This window comes from Notolepis coatsorum, assembly GCF_963971535.1.
Source record: "Notolepis coatsorum genome assembly, chromosome: 7".
Lineage (NCBI taxonomy): Eukaryota > Metazoa > Chordata > Actinopteri > Aulopiformes > Paralepididae > Notolepis > Notolepis coatsorum.
This window is the reverse complement of record NC_140171.1, coordinates 26,814,189-26,826,357: the sequence shown is the minus strand read 5'-3', so window position 1 is coordinate 26,826,357 and position 12,169 is coordinate 26,814,189. Positions and strand designations below refer to the sequence as shown.

The window sequence follows — 12,169 nt, the reverse complement described above, 5'->3', positions numbered from 1 at the left end:
AGTGAGATGGATCAGAAGAGTGACACAGATCAGAAGAGTGAGACCTATCAGAAGAGTGAAACAGATCAGAAGAGTGAGACCTATCAGAAGAGTGAAACAGATCAGAGGAGTGAGACCTATCAGAAGAGTGAGACAGATCAGAAGAGTGAGACATATCAGAAGAGTGAGACAGATCCAACAGTGAGACAGATCAGAACAGTGAGACAGATTAGAAGAGTGAGACAGATACGAAGAGTGAGACAGATACGAAGAGTGAGACAGATATGAAGAGTGAGACAGATCCAACAGTGAGACAGAGCAGTACAGTGAGACAGATCAGAACAGTGAGACATATGATATTATATTTCTGTGTGCAAGTTGCAAGTTGCATTGAAAGAAATAACAATTATTATTATTATTATTATTATTATTATTATTATTATTATTATTATTATTATTATTATTATTATTATTATTATTATTATTATTATTATTATTATTATTATTATTATTATTATTATTATTATTATTATTATTATTATTATTATTATTATTTTAATTTAAGAAAAAAAAATATTAAATGTTTTTATTTACGGGCGGCTGGGTAGCACAGTGCACTAAGCACTCGCCTACCTACCACTGCAGATACTGGGATTGAATCCAGCTGTCAGCGGTACCTCCGGCTTGGTCAGTCGCCCCTACTAACACAATTGGCAGTGTTAGCGGGTGGGAAGCCGGTGGGGTGTGTGTCCTGATCGTTGTAAACTGCGACTCCTACTGGTCGGTCGGGGCACCTGTTCAGCAGAGAGGGGATCTGGGGGAAATAGTGTGAACTTCCGCACGTGTTACGTTCCCCCAGTGAAACTCCTCGCTGTCAGGTGAAAAGAAGCAGCTGGCGACTCCACATGTATCGGAGGAGGCATGTGGTAGTTCTACACCCTCCCCAGGCCGACAGTGGGGCAATGCGCGCAACGACCAGCAAGGGAATTGGCATAACGACTAAATTGGGTGGGGGGGAAATACAGAAAGGCCAAAAATAAATAGAATAAAAAAATATATATATATTTACCACAGTAAAATATTACTTTTAGAGCAGTTTAGCAAGAAAATATGACCACTTATGCTACACCGTGTAAAAAGTACAACGTCACACTAAACCAAGTACAGTAGGATGAGGATCCCAGGAGTGAGACATGTCTCCATTTCTATTTGTGTGATAACAGTGTGACAGAAACTCCCCAATCTTTAGATTGTCAAAACAAAATTTTCAAAAAGTGCCACATTATTAATAAATATTAAAAACAATGTTGGTGCTGTAGAAAAAAAAATTGCATTTCACGGGGCAGATTACAGTCGTGGCCCTTTGCGTTGGGATTTAGAGAGTGCTTTTTAAACCGCTCTCCGGGCGGAGAGAGTGTTCTGCCCTGTATGCCGAGTTGAACTTGAACAAGAGGATGATGCCTCTGTGCCGGGCAGATTACCGCCCACGCCTCCCTCTCTAATCCCTGCTCCCGGGGCCAAGCGCACTCTCGCTCCGCGCCGCGCTCTCCACCCATTGGCATTTCCCATGTGTGCCGCCATTACCATTATCTGGTTGGTGGTTTTTGGGTGTTTTTTGTGCAATAGGGCCTTGCTCTTTTAGATGTATGGTTTTCCTCTAGTGTTGTGTCCGAGCAACTCTACTGGCATGGGATTTGATTGTCGTCGTCATGGCAATAAGCGTAAGTAAGTCATTGATTTGTTGTTGTGTAGGTGTTTCCCAGCTCAGGTTCTGTGGCGTTGCCAGGGCCACCGCACGTTTCATCATCGTTCTTATCGTCGTCTTGCTGAGGTTGTGCCATGTAGTTGGCGTTCTGCTAATGTAGGTGAACAGATTACATTGTCATCATGAAGCATTATTATCTTGCCTTAGCGGTATATCTAAGCTCAAGTACAGACATATATGCTGTTCTAGTACTGTAGCTTTACACATGATGACAACTACTAATAACCTCCACGTGGTGCAGTGTTTCACTCTTGTTATCAAGGCCATTGTTGTTTATCTGTTTTGAATGTAGTACGCAGTTTACAAGCATTGTATTTCTTTATTTTACTGGCGCATCACAAATAGGACATTTGTAGAGACACTTTTCATGACTGTTCTCATCACAATAATAAGAAAACTGCACTATAACTACTACAGTATAAGCTAGCTAATTATTTAAAGGTCCCATGTCTTATAAATGGCCTTTTCCAGTGTTTAGCATTGTTTCCTAGCAATGGGGGTTTGTATCAATGGGGTCTGTGTCTCTTATTCTCATTTTGGCGGATTGCTCCAATTCAGTTGAGACAATATCCTCCCCCAGTGAACTAAGCTATTCTGATTTGACTCTCTATCCTACGTAGCAAGGAGCTGATCTGCAGTAACGCCCCCTCTATGGTTGTAGCGCAACCATTCGCTCAACAACAGAGCGAGTGGAAATACCATCACTTCCTCAAGCGGGTGCCGGCAGAGAGAGGCAGAGAGCGAGCGAGCGAGAGAGATAGAGAGGGAGAGAGAGGGACAGGAGCTTCTCTTGGGGAAACACACACACACACTCACACACAACCTCCCGTAAATGTGTGTGCGCACGCGGGGCTGGAGCTTCTCCACTCGCATATCACTGTCAAAATATCTTTGACTCCCACGCGTGCACCCGTATTCCGATCCGTGCAATAATATTCACAGGGGTATATATTGTCATTTGAAACAAGTTATCAATGCATTGTCCCGTGGAATTATGCCCCACCCGCGGCGAAATTAATTAGTATCCCCCTCAATCTCTCTATATCTCTCTCTGTCTGCCCGTGCAGACTGTGGGTGACTGTCACTCAAATCGATTATGGGCGGAGCCCAGCCCAAAACAGCTTGAAATCTTGAAGTGGAAAAATACTGCTTTAGAGTACTTGATTAGAAATACAAAACAATTACTTTAAAAAATAAATAAATAAAACTTGACATGTGTTCCATAGACCTCACAGGAATTGTGTAAAGTTGCCCAAATAGTGAAAGGAATAGCAAGACATGTCCCCTTTAACCAACAAACTCCAAAAAGCTTTGTGACATAAAAATAAATCAGATCCAGCCCAGGATGTTGTGATTACATTGTATGCGCCTTAGCTTTGGGAAACCACCAGAATGTCTAACATTTTAACGTTAGCTTGTTGAACTAGCAGAATATCCTGGTGATAACATTTAACCTTAGCTTAGTGAACTAGCAAAATGTCCTGGTGATAACATTTAACCTTAGCTTAGTGAACTAGCAGAATGTCCTGGTGATAACATTTCACCTTAGCTTAGTGAACTAGCAGAATGTCCTGGTGATAACATTTAACCTTAGCTTAGTGAACTAGCAGAATGTCTGATGATAACATTTTAACCTTAGCTTAGTGAACTAGCAGAATGTCTGGTGATAACATTTTAACCTTAGCTTAGTGAACTAGCAGAATGTCCTGGTGATATAATTTTATTAAAACTTTATTAACAGATTGCAGAATGGGTACAATACAGTACGGCTCAATACAAACAATTGTTAAGGGGATGCAGACCAGAAAAGTACTTTCATCTTGTTTACATCAGGGTCCCTGCAAGCAAATTACTTCTGCAGGGGGCTGAACGAGCTCAGTGGCAGTTTTTTGAACTAGCAGAATGTCCTGGACTGGTGATAACATTTTAACCTTAGCTTAGTGAACTAACAGAATGTCTGGTGATAACATTTTAACCTTGTGTGATGTGGTGATGCTTTTTACATGCCTATAGATTAATTGTTGTAGAGGTGAGTGAGGTATGCCCTGTTCAAACCCCAAGGTGGGAACATAGACAGGGTCAATTTTCAGAAAATCATAACCCTGAAGGCATTTCGTGTTTATTTTAGGTACACAACATTTCTAGGGGTATTAAGGGGTGCTGAATCCAAATCTGCTGTATACCAAGCTCAAAAATGTCAAACAAGGCCTCAAAATTGAGAAATCCAACATGGCCGCCAGCACCAGGCCCTCTCTCCACAAAAACAGGTGCTAAACCCACATTTCTTATTCTACTGACATGAAACTTTGCACAGAACATCTGCACCTATGGAGGAAGAAGGTAGGAATATAGCTGTGGTGCAACCATGAGAGTAACAGGGTGTTTTGACTGTCTAACTGTAATCTTTGTATAGGCGAGGATACAAAAATGACATTTCTTCAGTGTTTGCAGGAATACTGCAGCAATTTGGTAATAACTATACAGTGTGGGACACCAGCATTGGAATCCCCCAAGTCTTAGCTTTCTTCAGGTACCAAGTTTATGCAAGTAGCTCTTATAAATCTGGATATATAAGCATTTTAATGTAAGCATGCTGTTTTAGGCGAATTTTCAAAAAATAAATGGTGGGGCTTAATGAGTTAAGTGTGACTACACAAGGTACAAACCTGAATTAAATGTGCTTTTGTAAGTTTTCTTACATGGGGGATCCAATGCCATATTCAGATTTATATCTCTGCTGTATACCAGGCTCAACATTTTCAAACAAGGCCTCAAAATTGAGAAACCCAACATGGCCGCCAGCGCCAGTCTGAAATCTATTTAAGTGCATATCTTTTTGACTAAACAAGGTAGAAACATGAATGAAATGTGTTTTTATATGTTTGCATACATGAGGAATTTAAAATCTTATCCTGATTTTAGATCAGTTGTGAAAATGTTGCTTGAAACTCATATTTATAGCAGAAACGGTGGTCGTTATTGATGCATAACTCATCAACCAAATAAGAAAGAAAAGCAGGATGATCCCAGGCCATGGATTTATTCATCAAACTCTTTTCTCTTGCATTATTTTAATTAACATGCCATTTATGCAAATGATATAGTCCTTAATATTCGTACAGTAGCTTATGTACAGTAATTTATTGTCAGTCATCAATCGTATTCAGGCAGGTGTCGCAGGTGTCTTGCAGTTGCATGATTCATCCAATGCCACTTTTCCTGAATAGAATAGAATAAAATAAAAAGATTATTTTACCATATCAATATAAGTGAATGTACGTTTGAATACTTGTTACAGTAATCCTTACAGTGACAGCTTATTCACACTCTTCCTCAGTGTTCCGGCAGGTGTTGACTTTCTTACAATTGCATGCTTCGATACATGCCATGTGACTCTTCCTGAATAGAATAGAGTAGAAGAGAATTGAAAGATTATAGCCATCTCTCGTACAAGTATATTCGAACACATGATACAATTGTCCTTACAGTGATTTATTCTGTTCCTTCATTCCTTTTTTTCTCTCTGTTATAGGCATATGTTCACAATTCTGTTAACAACAAACAGTCTAGAGTATACAGTCTTGCAGGTGGATATGCTCTACCACATCATAGTTTTACAATCTAATAACATTGATCACTATCAGCTAATCCTTCATACATACCTGCAGCTGCAGCGTTGGCTGAGGCACTCCTTGGTACACCCACATGAAGTGAACTCCCTGCAGGCTTTAGGCATGGGTGGCAGAGAGAGTAGCTGTGGCACTAGCTGTCCTTCCTTGTGTATCCACCCCATTTCATCAACAGGAGGAAGATCAGGGTGTGGCAGGTGAGCTTGGTTCCAGATGCTTGCTTGATAGTGTGAGCGCATGGTGTGGAACTTCACTGCATCCGAGGTTGGTGGCAGAGTCTCTTGTGGACGGCCTTTGCAGAATAACTTGACTCTTGCTTTGTTGCACGTATCCACCTCAGGCACACCATAGATCTTGCAGATGAATCTCTCTGTTGATGTCACAAGATCTTCTGTGAAAGGGCCCTTCCCAAGGCCAGCAAGATCAGTGTGATGGTGCTCGAACACCTGCCAGGCTGTTTTCTTTCCATGACCACTGAACTGGGACACACTGTCACATCCGGTGAGGGCATGGAAGGCAAGGATTGTGTCCAGTTGATCATCAGATAGTAGCTTTCTAATGTCATGTACTGGAAAATATTTTGGATCCTTTGATGTCCCAGCTTTCATGTAGAGATGCGTACATCGGATCCTGTCATAGTGAGCCAAGAGTAGAAGCAGCACATCTGTGTCACGCGCTGACACGACGATTGTTTCCATTGGAGCCTGGATGCAGTGTAAAATCAGTCGCATATCAGCTTCCTCATGGTCAGCACTCAGAGAGGAGACTTCAAGATCTGGATCTGTTGACTTGACGGTTGTCGCTTCAGCAAACCCCCCTGATACTACAACTACAGGTTCATCATCCGGGCTGTGTTCTATCAGGTGGTTTGAGAGTAGTTGAGCGAGATCTGATTTGTTGTCTTCAAGGGCCATGAAGCTCGACCAATCGGCAGGAAGTGGAACAGACTTGTTTTTGATTTCACGACGTACTGGTCTGTGGCGCTGTTTGCGTTTCACCCTTGTGCCTGTTTTGATGGATTGGTCATGGTATCTGTCAAAGACGACATCTACCCTCTGGTATTTTGCTCCCATCTTCAACACTGTGTCAGTGAACTTGTTGGCATAGTCACCAAATGTTGTAGTGTCAGGTGGCTTTCCGAGTGCCATTACCAGAGCTTGGCCATCAATGACCAGGCAGCTGGGTCCCTGAAGGGTAAGATCTGCAGGGATTTTAACTTGTTTCGTCAGTATATTTGCTAACACAGACTTGTTGGTGGAATGTAGACTCCCGTTAGTTGTGGCCAGAGATGGCGGGATGGGCATGAGCTCATGCTGGAGAATATTGTCAAGGTCTACCTTACGACCTGCTCTGTAAGCTGTGATGAGCCTTTGTAGAATCTGCCTGTCCACTTTGATGGTGTTTTGCTTGTTCTTAGAAAGTTGCACAACTTCATACAAAGAGGCAAATGTCTTGGCTTTGTTCTTTCGAATGGGTGATTTCAGGTTCAGGTGCTGGTCACTATCTGGAGGTTCACACAAACGTTTGTCCACAAACATGTTCAGTTGTGCCTGTCCAAGGTGTTCTGCGCCAAGTAGGGATTCTTGAATCTCCGGTGTGACTACGTCCTTGTTGATTATGTTTCTCAGTGTGTCACCCCCATCTTGAAACACTCCGTGCTCTTTCAATGACACACAGAGTCTGCTTTCATCAGTGTCGTCTCTCTCCATTCTACTCTTTGTGCACTCGGTGTGTGTGTACACATCGTCTTCTTCGTCTGTTGTCAGTCTCAGCATTGTTGTTGTTGTCTGAGAAGCTATGACTGTTCTCAGATTATATGACAGTGTCCATCTCCTGAGGGATGTTTCTATTCTGGTGATTCCTACCAAGCCTCCACTCTTTTTTCCTGTAGCATTGAGCCACTCTGTACTTTGATCCGCTGAAACCTGATTGAAGTGTCGATCACTGCGTTTTACAACGAAGTTGCCTCTCTGAAACTCAAGGAGGATTTCTGGTGGGAGAGCAGACATCTCAGCCAGGTACACAGTACCCCACCGGGCGTAGTTGATATGATTGTACTTGAAGAAGAAGGGCAGCATACGTTTGAAAGCATACAGGTGGAGATCCCACAATCCATCACGTTGTGCTCGTGTAAAGTAGAGTAGGATGCTGACCATAGTCATGTAGTCCCACCAGAATGCAGCGTTCGGGTCATCAACTACAAGCAATGCAGCAAACTCCTTCATGGGCTGCTGGAATCTGTCTGTAGAAAGTAAGTCGACCATCTGTGCGATGTCATCAGCAACTGTTGATTGGCAGAGATCTGTGAGCTCAGCTCTCAGGGTGACATCAACTCCATCCAGATATGCATAAAGCCGTGGGAGTAGTAGCTGCCAAAGAGCCTGCAGGGTAAGTTTGTGGGTCCTCATGGCACATGCATACCCCTTTCCTGCCATGACATGCTGAGCAGCATTTGCTCCCAGAAGATCACACTTGACCCATAGCTCGCTCAGGCCAGAATCAGCCATGTGTTGTCCGATCACACCCAGGAAGTTCATGGAAATGTGAAGGCCTCCGAGGCAAGGGATAAGCACATCCTTGTATTCTTCTACTGACCACTTCAGTTCCAATAACTTCGGATAAAGTGCCTCGTCCACTGTGAGAATGACATGTTGTTGTTCCATTGATTTGGCGACATGGAGCACTCGCTTGACGACTGTGTTCAGTGTATCGAGTTCCGATGCAGGAGCCTGGATGATAGGTAGGTACCCTACTGTAGTTTTCTCTGGGTTGACTGTGCTTGCCTTTTCATTGAACAATGTCCAGGAAGGCATTGGTTTCTGAGATGTCCTGGACATGTGGAAAGCCATATCAGTAGCTTGTGCTTTCTGTGCTGCGGGACATTGCTCAGATGACTGTGTGAAACAGTCTGCTGCTATTACACCACTGAATGGGCGCTCTGTGATTCCTCTTTTTGGTGCAGGTATGATATCAGTCATTGCCTGGGGGATGTTGAGGGTTTCTGACTTGGAATGAAGATAAATCCCTTTCAGGAGATCACCTACAGGAGGACCACGTTGCCAGGCAGCCACTTGAGTGGCATGGAATGTCCCTTTTCCATCCAGAGTGTACTCGTTGATGTCGACATTGTCTGTTGAGAAATGAACAAAGCGCCCCCTTACTAGATTTAGTGGAACAACAGCACCGTCATCATCCATGGTCTCCAAGGTCTTCTTAGTTCTTAGCCAATGCAGTATCAAGTTTGAGTACATCACGGTAACTCATAACATGACCTGCCTGGTGAAACATGTTTACCAACTCCTTCGAACATGTGGCTTGATGAAGGGTACTGGCCAGTTCTATGTGCTTCGGAGTGAGGAACTTGTCTCCACTGGCTGTGTACATAAGATCCTGTGCAATGCTGCGGACTCTAAACTGTCGTTTGGCTGTGTTCTTATCATCATCAATATTGTCATCCTCCAGAAGGTGCTGACCACCTAGTAACAAGTTGAGGAACATGTAAAGGCTGTTGGGTATGCTGTCTATTGCTCTGTTTTCACTGATGTCTATCCCTTCTTGTTTGGGATGAGAGAGCATGTCCCTTCGGATCTGCAATGCTACATGCACCATGTTTAGGAACATATCTTGATCCTCATGTTGGAATGTAGGAATGACTCTCTCAATGTCTGCAGAGTCGTTTTTCACCATTGCTGATACTGGAATATGCCGGTATTTGGATGGAACCAAGACAGTACGAGGTTCATTTCGGGGCTGATCATGCAGTACAACAAAGTCGTATATGCCCTCAAGATGATCAGCTATTTGTTCCTTGAATGTGTTCCTTCTGCTCAGAAATCTAGATGGTATATCCAGTTGAGCCTCATTAGCGAGTGTATAGTACCGGTCCCACACATGTACAAGATCCAGAATATCCTCTTGCTTTGCTGATTGTTCAAGTTCTTGGCAAAGCCACTCCAATGGCATGTCTGTGCTCGTTAGTGACATTTCTTCCAGGCGTTTGGTCCTACGTTCGAACTTGGTCTTGCAAGTCTGGTGATAGCTCCCTTCTGCAGCAGTAAGATCATTTACACAAGCTAGTCGCACTATTAAGAATGAGTCATACTTTGCTGCTTGTAGTATTCTGCTACTGACTCTCAAATCTTGTATGTCATGTAGTGCTTCTTTACGAACTTCTTGGCAAAAGATACATTGCTTCCAATCCATTGGAGGGATTTTGCTGCGTAGCTTAACATTTTGCATAGTTGCTGTGGATGCACAATTTTGAGAATTTTCTTCGATCCAGCCTTCAACCTTTCAATTTTACCTTTATCCATGTATGGCGCTCGGCAATCCCTATGCCATAAGAAATGGTGAGGCAAGTCTCCTTGAAATATCTCTGTAAGTCGACTAGTTGCATCTCGAAAATTGTCATTATGTAATTTTGACCGGAGTTCTCTGATAGTGTTTGCTGACTGGAGGCCATCCTTACTAACTTCCATGAGCTTTTGCTTTTTGTCTTTCTGACAGATGATGCACAACTGCAGCTCCATTGACACTACACTTTCTGTCGCTTCAGCCATTGACTAATTCAAACCTATAAGAAGATTTGAACAATCTTAGGATAAGAATGCAAACTGTAAGACATATGTATTGATTTAGCTTGCTCATTAAGACAGAAACGTTAGCCTGTCGTAGTCTGGCCTCTAAGGCTGAGCCCGAATGTTCGAACGTCCGAACATATTAAAAAAAAGAAAAAAAAAAAAAAATGTTTTTTTCCTTTATTTTTTTTATTTATTATTATTAAAAACGAAGGTATAAACATTTGTTTGAAAAACCCTGACGAAGTTCGAATCCCAAAAACAGGGTTCGGGGACAGCCTTACTGGCCTTGTGAGATCACAGTAACATTAGCTAGTGACTAGCTAATCCCAGCTAAAAACTTGCTGACTAATGTTAGCAGCTAACAGGTAAAGCCAGCCAGCCTCAGCCTCTTCTGTGAGAAGTGTAAGGCTAGGCTTCTTTCTGAGATCTAAATATGATAAAAAGCTACAATTATTTACACATCAGACACTACAATCACTTAACAACATAAAATGTCAAATTATCACATCAAAACAATAGCCATGACTTTACCTAGGTAACAGCTGTTATCTGTCCCATAGCAGAGCAGCCATTCTTTGAGAGGTGAAGGTGAAGTGCATGTTGGGAGGGACATGTGGATGGAGAAGGGGGCAGGGGTTGATAGTGGGGATGCAAAGGTTCCATCACAGCACATCTGCCAAATTCTTTGGGAAATAATAACAATAGCTGAGAAATTATTCATAGTTACAATTATTTTTTCACTATCTATATCATAATGAGATATAAATCTGAATATGGCATCGGATCCCCCATGTAAGAAAACTTACAAAAGCAAATTTAATTCAGGTTTGTACCTTGTGTAGTCACACTTAACTCATTAAGCCCCACCATTTACTTTTTGAAAATTCGCCTAAAACAGCATGCTTACATTAAAATGCTTATATATCCAGATTTATAAGAGCTACTTGCATAAACTTGGTACCTGAAGAAAGCTAAGACTTGGGGGATTCCAATGCTGGTGTCCCACACTGTATAGTTATTACCAAATTGCTGCAGTATTCCTGCAAACACTGAAGAAATGTCATTTTTGTATCCTCGCCTATACAAAGATTACAGTTAGACAGTCAAAAACACCCTGTTACTCTCATGGTTGCACCACAGCTATATTCCTACCTTCTTCCTCCATAGGTGCAGATGTTCTGTGCAAAGTTTCATGTCAGTAGAATAAGAAATGTGGGTTTAGCACCTGTTTTTGTGGAGAGAGGGCCTGGTGCTGGCGGCCATGTTGGATTTCTCAATTTTCAGGCCTTGTTTGAAATTTTTGAGCTTGGTATACAGCAGATTTGGATTCAGCACCCCTTAATACCCCTAGAAATGTTGTGTACCTAAAATAAACACGAAATGCCTTCAGCACTTTATACAAGCACATTTTCTGAAATTCTGCCTAGTCTAACAGGGTGGAAAGGAATCCCAACCTGAGTATGACATAAGAGCAAAAGTGAATATGGTCAATGGGTCTCATTCTCGAACGTAGTTACGACAAAATATTTCATCTTAGCCAGATTTCGGCCTATTTAAGACATATTAGGGCTGGGAGTGGGAGTCCTCAAATTTTCCTGAGATCTTATTTGAGAGCAGATCCAAGAGTGCTGAGGAGCACTCTTAAATATTATGCTCTCAGCCCACGATCAAATCTCATGATTGATTGACTAATTTAAAACTTTATTACAACTTGACAGACTGTGTTCTCATAGTGATTCCTTCATGTTAACGCTACAGGCCTCCTTGGAATTAATTACTTGATCATAATTAAAATAAATATGACAATATTTGTACGATAAGAAATTACGCATTTGATGTCGGAAAAATAAATAATATGGATTCATCTGATCACAGGGCAGCTGGATTAACCATATCTGAACCAGCTATTTTGGACAAATGTATAATTACTTTAATTACTCAGATATTCAAACACAATTATGCAATTATTGTGAAATGATTGAAAATAATAATAATTTAATGCCTTCTGTGGCATTTGCATTTCTTATTTGTTACACATCTGTTTTAATGATTAATTATATACATTTGAAAGAATGCAGGTCAACATGCAATGTATCCCATTGATTGGTATTGATTGAAAACTTTATTAACAGATTGCAGAATGGGTACAGTACAGTACAGCTCAATTACATAAGGGGATGCAGACCAGAGAAAGAATTTCGTCTTGTTTACATCAG

General features: G+C 41.8%; 1 protein-coding gene and 1 long non-coding RNA gene across 2 annotated transcripts in view; one reads left to right on the top strand and one right to left on the bottom strand.

The window, feature by feature from the left end:
• The window catches only part of usp53b (ubiquitin specific peptidase 53b), a gene marked incomplete at its 5' end in the record, with an annotated part of 59,216 nt that overhangs the window by 21,663 nt on the left and 25,384 nt on the right, over positions 1-12,169 (top strand).
• Positions 4,850-5,490, bottom strand: LOC311231919. Its single transcript, XR_014619892.1, has 3 exons — positions 5,407-5,490; positions 5,053-5,143; positions 4,850-4,963 (listed from the first exon to the last, which is right to left on the bottom strand). It is a non-coding gene; the product is annotated as an uncharacterized lncRNA (long non-coding RNA).